The sequence below is a fragment of the Pipistrellus kuhlii genome, unplaced genomic scaffold (genome assembly GCF_014108245.1).
Source record: "Pipistrellus kuhlii isolate mPipKuh1 unplaced genomic scaffold, mPipKuh1.p scaffold_m20_p_128, whole genome shotgun sequence".
NCBI lineage: Eukaryota > Metazoa > Chordata > Mammalia > Chiroptera > Vespertilionidae > Pipistrellus > Pipistrellus kuhlii.
The window spans coordinates 285,943-293,197 of NW_023425436.1; the positions used below are offsets into that span (position 1 = coordinate 285,943).

A 7,255-nucleotide genomic window follows, 5' to 3' on the forward strand; every position below is an offset into this window, starting at 1 on the left:
CCGCGTCCAAGGAGCCGCAGAGCCCACAGGGCCGTGGGGGCCGAGTTGGGTGCCGGCTCGCGGGTCTGCCTGCTCGCTCGGGGAGGCGCCCGGGGGCCGCGTCCAAGGAGGCGCAGAGCCCACAAGGCCGTGGGGGCCGAGTTGGGTGCCGGACCGGGGTTCGAGACTGCTCGCTCGTGGAAGCTCCCGAGGGCCGCGTCCAAGGAGCCGCAGAGCCCACAAGGCCGTGGGGGCCGAGTTGGGTGCCGGACCGGGGTTCGAGACGGCTCGCTCGTGGAAGCGCCCGAAGGCCGCGTCCAAGGAGCCGCAGAGCCCACAGGGCCGTGGGGGCCGAGTTGGGTGCCGGCTCGCGGGTCTGCCTGCTCGCTCGTGGAAGCGCCCGAGGGCCGCGTCCAAGGAGCCGCAGAGCCCACAAGGCCGTGGGGGCCGCGTTGGCGCCCACCCGAGGGTCTGTAGCGATATGCCCAGTTGCTCTTATGGAGCCTTTCATGATTAAGGCGGCTTCATTGGTTCATTCTGAGATTTGGTATCCCCAGGGCTGTGGGGTTGTTTTGGCAAATGGCTGTCATAGCAGCGCCCTCAGGAGCCCCCTTGGGGGGCTCCTTGGAGAACCGGAGGGGAAGGGTGCCGTGCTGCTACGAAATGGGGCCGGCGTGGACCCTGCAGGGAACGAGTGGAGGGCATTGGCAGGCTTGTCCACGGACACTGGGTGCCGGTCATCTGGTGAGGCTTTTCTGGGGCTTGTTACCGAGGTGGGGGCCGGCCCACGGTATACTCGGAACGCGTGTAGGACGCTGCGGTCCTCCGGAGGCGCGCTCCTTCATGGAATTTCCCTGGGATCCGGGGATGGCGCGGAGGTGTAAGGGGCTAGGGCCCCAGTGCCTGAGAGAGCCCCAGGGGTCGCTGCTGGGTCTCGGTGCTTACGTGTAGTGGGAAGCTTGTGCTTTTACAGGGAGATGGGCCTTTGCTTTAAGCAATTCCCGACCCAAGCGTGTGTGGCTGGCCCAGCCCAGGAGGGCAAACCAGGTCTTGTGGACACAGGGATTCCGTGTGTGGTTCAGCCCTGCCACCGGCTGCAGAGCGCGGGATCGGCCTTTTCTGGCCTGAAGGGGAGAAGGGCGAGCTCCCTAGAGTTGATCGCAAACGAATTGGTTGGCTCTCTGGGCGGCGCAGGGCTCGGGCTTGTACTGGCCCACTGGCCTGCCTCTGCCCTTGCCTCTGAGGCGGCCCACGCGGGGCCTGGCATTCATTCGTTCTCCCGGGGGCCCTTGTGTGCAACCTGGTGCGGCTTAGCAAGCCCCACCTGGCGGGCTCCGCTCCGCTCCGCAGGTGTCTTCAACCTCTTCCTCGGGCTGCCGCCCCACTCTCGCGAGAGAAAAGCGTTGTGAGGCTCACGCTCCGATTTCCGCTTGCCGCGTCCCGGAAGGCTATTCGCGCAGAGGGCGGGCGCCTTTGCTGTGCGGTTGACACTCGTTCTCCGTGTTGCAGGCCGTGCAAGACACGCTCGGAGGCTTGACAGGTTTGGGCTCCTCCTTTGCCGCCGGCTTGTGCGCCCTTGGGGCCCCGTGGAGCAAAAGGCGTGGGCTGCGGCTCGCACGCGGGTGTTAGGCCAGGTGCTTGTGGTCCCTTTGTTTCCTCCCTGGGGGAGGTGGAGGTAAGTGTGGCGGCGCAGATGAAGGGGGGCAGCAGCCACAGACGCCCGTGCTCCGAGGGGAACTGGACCCCGGCTGTTCCACGCCCGGGGGGGGGAGGCCCACCCGGTTAGAGGTGTGTGGAAAGGCAATTTGAAGTTGTATGGGAAAGGCGACCTGGGGAGAGAGGCCGTGGAGAGTGGTGTTTTCTGGGCTTTCCTGGGGCTCATTTGTTGGGCCTAGGAGACAAGTCCCCGGTGAGGCTCATAGAAGGGCACCGCGGTAGTAGCGGTTTGTCAAAGCCCACAAGCAGACACGGGCAGACCCCTGCGGGTGCTGGTGGTCGAGGGTCCCTGGCGGTTGGGTGCCAGCTTCCTCAAGCCTACGGGGGCCGGCACAAGCGGTGAAGGGAACCCAAGGAGTTTAGGGGTTTGTGCCACCAGGTTAGGTTAGTAGGAGAACCCTGCGCTCGGTGGCTGGCGGCCAGCTTGGCGTTCTGTGGTTAGGGCCACGCCTCGGTCAAACGTTGTGCCTCGTTGATCCCACTTTGCTCGCCCCCTCCTCGGGGCTGCTTGCGGGCTCCGGTGCCCGAAGGCGGGTGAGTGCGGTGCTCACCCGTGTGAAGCTTTGCGGCTTCGTTGGCTTGGTCTTAGGCTTTTTCCCCCCTGCGAAGCTGTCCCACATTTCCATCTTCCCCGTTTCTCTTCCCCCGAAGCAGCAGCGGGTGAGGGGAGAACGTGGGAGGAGCGTGGGGGGTGGCTAAAGGGGGAGTGGTGGGTAGGGTGGGTGGCTTTCTGGGGTCGACCAGATAGCCCATCCCGAGCTGGGGTTGACCAGATGTCCCAACGAAATCGGGTCGACCAGATGGCCCAGCGAAAATCGGGTCGACCAGATGGCCCAGCGAAATCCGGCTGCGAGAACGGGGGAAGCGTCCGGGGGTGGTGGGCGACCCCTGCAGGGCTCTCCCGAGCCCCGTTCTGGAGGAAAAAGGGCCGGCTCCGGCCTTAGATATCCCTCCGCCGCACCAGGTCTTCCAGCAGGCCCCAGGGCGGCCAACACGGCCGCTCCCAAGTGACATCTAACCGCGGAGGGATTTTTTTGTTTTGTTCCTTTTTTCCCAGAGATGACAGTCAGTCCAAGCAAAAGCGGCCCCCCAACTGCACGCACACACGCCCGGGGCTCCCCGGGGACGTCCGTCCGTGCCGTGGGCAGGTCGCAGTTGGTCACAAACGGCATTTCTCACCTCCAGGCCCGTTTCTGCATGTACGCACGCCCCAGTGGGAAGAGCAGAAACGGGCCTGGAGGTGAGAAATGCCGTTTGTGACCAACTGCGACCTGCCCACGGCACGGACGGACGTCCCCGGGGAGCCCCGGGCGTGTGTGCGTGCAGTTGGGGGGCCGCTTTTGCCTGGACTGACTGGCATTCCCGGAAAAAGAAAACCCCCTCCGCGGCTGTCAGTCACTTCTGGGGCCTGCTGGAAGACCTGGTGCGGCGGAGGAGGGATGTCTAACCTTGGAGCCGGCCTTTCCCCCCCCCCCCAAAAACGGGCCTCGGGAGAGCTCTGGGTCACCCACTACCCCCGGACGCTTCCCCCGTTCTGGCGGCCACATTTTGTTGGGCCATCTGGTCGACTCGATTTTGTTGGGCCATCTGGTCAACCCCAGCAAGCTAGCTGCACTTTTTATAACTTTTTTCTTTCTTTTTTCCTTTACTAGGGGCCAAATACACGACCTCGTGTATCTTGAAAGGGATTGGGGGCTGCAAGGTCACCCCAGGCCAGTCTGCTGGCAGCCCCACTCCCACCGGCACAGAGCAGAGCGATTGGGGCCACCAGCAAGCGGTGCGAGTGGCAGCTACTGCCCCAGTTGCCCCGCAGGAGCGAGCAGGAGGAGGTGGAGAAACCCTCAGGAGCACCGGGGCCAGCGGCCGGCACTGGCAGCGGGGGCGAATGACAGAGACCAGCACCCCAAGCTGGGCGGGTGCCCCTGAGTACCAAGGTAGGTTTTGGGTGTTTTTTAGTGTGTGTTGCAAGTACTAGGCTTCTCAAATTCACAGCCAAGGGGCCACAGGCCTTGGACACCCCCTGCCTCCAAGGGGGTCAGAGATCCCCTAATGCTCTCCTTGTGCCATTTCCTATGGGAGGGCGGGGGGGGGGGGGGTAAATCCTCTTGGAGGAATGTCTTTTAGTTCTTTTTGCTTTTCCCTACTTCTCTAATGCCTGCCTTCCCCAAGTCTGTAAGCCTTGGGGACCCCCCTTCCCCCAGCATGATTTCTTTTTAACCTATATGCTTCAAGCAATTAGTCCGAGAAAAGGGCTAGTGCCAACTGGTGGGTTACCGGCACCTGGGCAGCCTCGTTCCGGGTTCCAGGCGAGCCGGGTGGAGCCTCTGCGCTGGAAGGAAGAGGCAGGTCAGCCTGCATTTCCTTTGGTCGGGACGCACTGGCTCACAGCTCGTCCTCCATCCTCGGTACTTCCTTTCCCTCCCCTAGGGCCCCCGACAAACCTTTCAAAAGCCATCTCAGCCCTGGGCGAAACCCAACAGCCTGTCCCTGCTCTCTCCTTCAGTCCCCTAAAGAGACGCCCCAGCAGGCCGGGCCATGTGAGACCCACAGCTTGACAGGGAATGTGTGCTCCGTCAGGACACATGACAGCCGCCACGTGCACACGGTGGCTGAAATGCTGCCGGGAGAGCCACTCACAAGCAAAAATCCAAGCCCAAGACATTTCTTGAAACCCCTTCCTGGCTCCCCCATAACAAATCGCACAGGAGAGCTTGCCCTCAGCTGAAAAGACGCTGCCAAAAACCCCTGACTCCGGGACTCGCCCCCATGCACAGTGTTTCCCCGTTAAACCTCAGACCCTGTGGGTGGCTGAGGAACCCTACCTGTCGTAGTTTCTCCTTGTGCCTTTCTACTTGGGCATCTAATTCTTCCCGCATCTTGAGGCGCGGGGAGAGAAGAATGGGGAAGGTAAAGCACCCTGTGTGCCTCGGAAACTCTCCAGAGTCCACTCGATTCCAAACACGTGGGACATCCCCCCCCCCCCCCCCTGTTCTGGCCGATTCCGGGGGAGATGGCTGCCCCACGGCGCCAGAAACTCCCAGAGATGCCTATTTCTGCCACCTGCCCCCCCCCCCCGCGCCCCCCCAGTTGCAAATCCAGAGACACCTGGAGAGGCCTGAGCCCTGAAATGCAAGTGCTCTGACGGCACGCTCGGCTGTCAGTCCACCCGGTGCCCAGGTTGACCAGAATTCCAGAAGACAGCCCGGAAAGATCACGTCTTCTGACACTTTGTCCTTCCTTGTTGCCCACACAGCCAACAAGCCAAGAGACTGACTGGGCGTGCAGGCCCACGGCCCACGGGGAAGGAGAAGGAGAAGGCTTACGGAATTTCAGGACATCTGCTCCCCCCCCCCAACCTCAGGAACCATGGTGACTCCGATGCATGAGCACGTGTGTTTGATGCTGCTGCTATGGAAACGGTAGCATCGGGTCTGATGGGTGAGAAGGCCACCCTTTCAGAGGCAAGGATTGTGAAAACCAATGAGCGCCTGGTGATGAATCAGAATAGAGGGAGTGGGAAGACCTAACCGACCCACACGCGGGTTTCTGCTCACTCACTCACTCACTCACTCCAGGCCTGAGGTCACTCGGGGCTAATCCTCCTCCGGGAAGCACCTCTGCCCCCGGGAAAACCGATCGCGTGTTCGTTTGCCCCGTTCCGTTCTGGAAGCTTAAAAGTGGTTCCCGTCCCCTAACCCCCCATAAGCCCATTCCCATCCAACGCTCCTTACTCTCAACCCCAGCCTCCATTTGCCATCGGTACTGACGATAGGTCCTCCCTTCCTGCAACTGATGGATGGCCTGTGGCTGCCGCTGAGTTTGCATAGTAATTTTTTTTCTTCCCTTAGCACACACTGACCGGTGGCGTGGCTGTGGGTGGTGCTGGCAGGCCCCGCCCTGTGCAGCTCCTCCCAGTGGGCCATTCCTGCCCGAGAATTCTAACCACCCCCGTGGCCCCCCGCAAAGGAATTCCCAGGAAGCTGGCCATTTCCCTTCTCACTCTCTGATGGTTCTCAAATTGAAAACCGCAGAGGCTCTTTCTCTCCGTTCCCTCTTAACCAGCAGCTGCCTCCTCCCCAGTCCCGGAGAGCTCAAATCCGGAGAACCTGAGCTCCAAAGCAGCCTTTCCCATCTAACACGTCCTCAGCTCAGGCCCAAAGACCGCCTTCCTCATCGGCCTCTTCTATTCCCGCGTCCACCCCACCCCTGAGGGAGGCAGCAGGCGCTGAGGGCGCAGTCCGAGGCCACATCCCGTTCTCTATGTCCAGCCTCACAGACTGAGAGGCATCTCGGGTTTCTTTTTCCGCTGAACTAGATGCAGGTCCACAAACCCCTCAAAAAGACCTCGTTAGCCTGACCTCTAAGGTCTTTGATAACAGAGACGAGGAGACCCAGATCCAACAACAAGGCGAGATCAGGCCCGGGCTGAGGCCCAGCAGGAGGCCCTCCAGCTCCTAGCCACCGCTTTCAAACCCCAAAGGAAGTGCCGGTCCTCCAACCGTGCGTAACTCAGGGGCTGAGCCCCCTCTGGGCCCACGCCTCAAATGCAGCACGGAAGGACAATGGCCAAGTCCTGCTCTGACCCGAGATCCCCGCCTGGACCCTGCCCGAGGCGCGGAAGGGAAGGCCATTGGAAATCAGACTGTCACCTGGCTCCTCCGGGTCAGGCCTCACCTCAGCCAGTCCAGCATGGCCGCCCTCTGGATCCGGTTTGGACCTCCCAGACCTCCTGGGACTGGCCGCCGAAGAAGCTGCCCAGGCCCTGACAGGGCCCCACAGACTTCTATCACCAGGACAGAGCCTCGGGGAACGACTGCGGTGGCAGGTAAGCCCATCTCTTTCTTCATGGACACCGGGGCCGCTCATTCTGCCCTCCTAATTTGCTGGGACCCTCGTCCACTCCTCAGTCTCTATTATGGGGGTTGACGGATCAGTCTCACAGCCATTAGCCACCTCCAATTCCCCCATTCACTCTTTTCTCATTCTTCCTCGGTGCCCGGCCAGGTCTACCGTGCATCCCCTCGTAAAACCCAGTTGTCCCAAACCACAGTCACCTACCTCAGTTTCCCTCTCTCAGCCCACAAGGCCGAGCCATTCCTGGGACTGTAAACGCCTCATCTCTTTATCTCCTCTATCTATAAGAAGAATGTGCCCTTTAAAACCGAAGCGGCTAAAGGAGGCCTGGCTAGCCTGGCAACAGGCTGCGGAGCCTGCTCCCCCACCCCCCTTAGAAGTTACTCTGAGCAAGAAAGTGAGGCTTCAGTCCCCGAGCCTGGCAGGACAAGGTTGCTGGACGCTCCTTAAGCTAAACCAGAATAATCAGTGTCTAACCTCTTATCCAACCATCCCTGTGCCTGGCTTTCACTACTCCTTTCCTTCCTTTTCCCTCCCACTTTCACTGCAGTACAATCTCAATCACTCATCTGTCACCTCTTATTGGTAGCGCCATGGTGACTACTCTCTCAGCTTGGAGTGCGGAACTAGAAAAAGGAATCGCATACCCTTTAGCCCACCTCTTCTCCTTACACCTTCCAGCTTGTCTCCGTGATAGGGATTTTCT

At 61.0% G+C, this 7,255-nt stretch overlaps 1 long non-coding RNA gene across 3 annotated transcripts in view; it reads left to right on the plus strand.

The window, feature by feature from the left end:
- Positions 1 to 1,127: 1,127 nt before the first annotated feature.
- The window catches only part of LOC123652198, an 11,323-nt gene continuing 5,195 nt past the window's right edge, over positions 1,128 to 7,255 (plus strand). Inside the window, exons 1-3 of one of the 3 annotated variants that reach the window (XR_006741366.1) lie at positions 1,128 to 1,519; positions 3,348 to 3,629; positions 4,949 to 7,247. This is a non-coding gene — a long non-coding RNA (uncharacterized LOC123652198). The other 2 variants (XR_006741367.1, XR_006741365.1) reach the window with 2 other exon arrangements.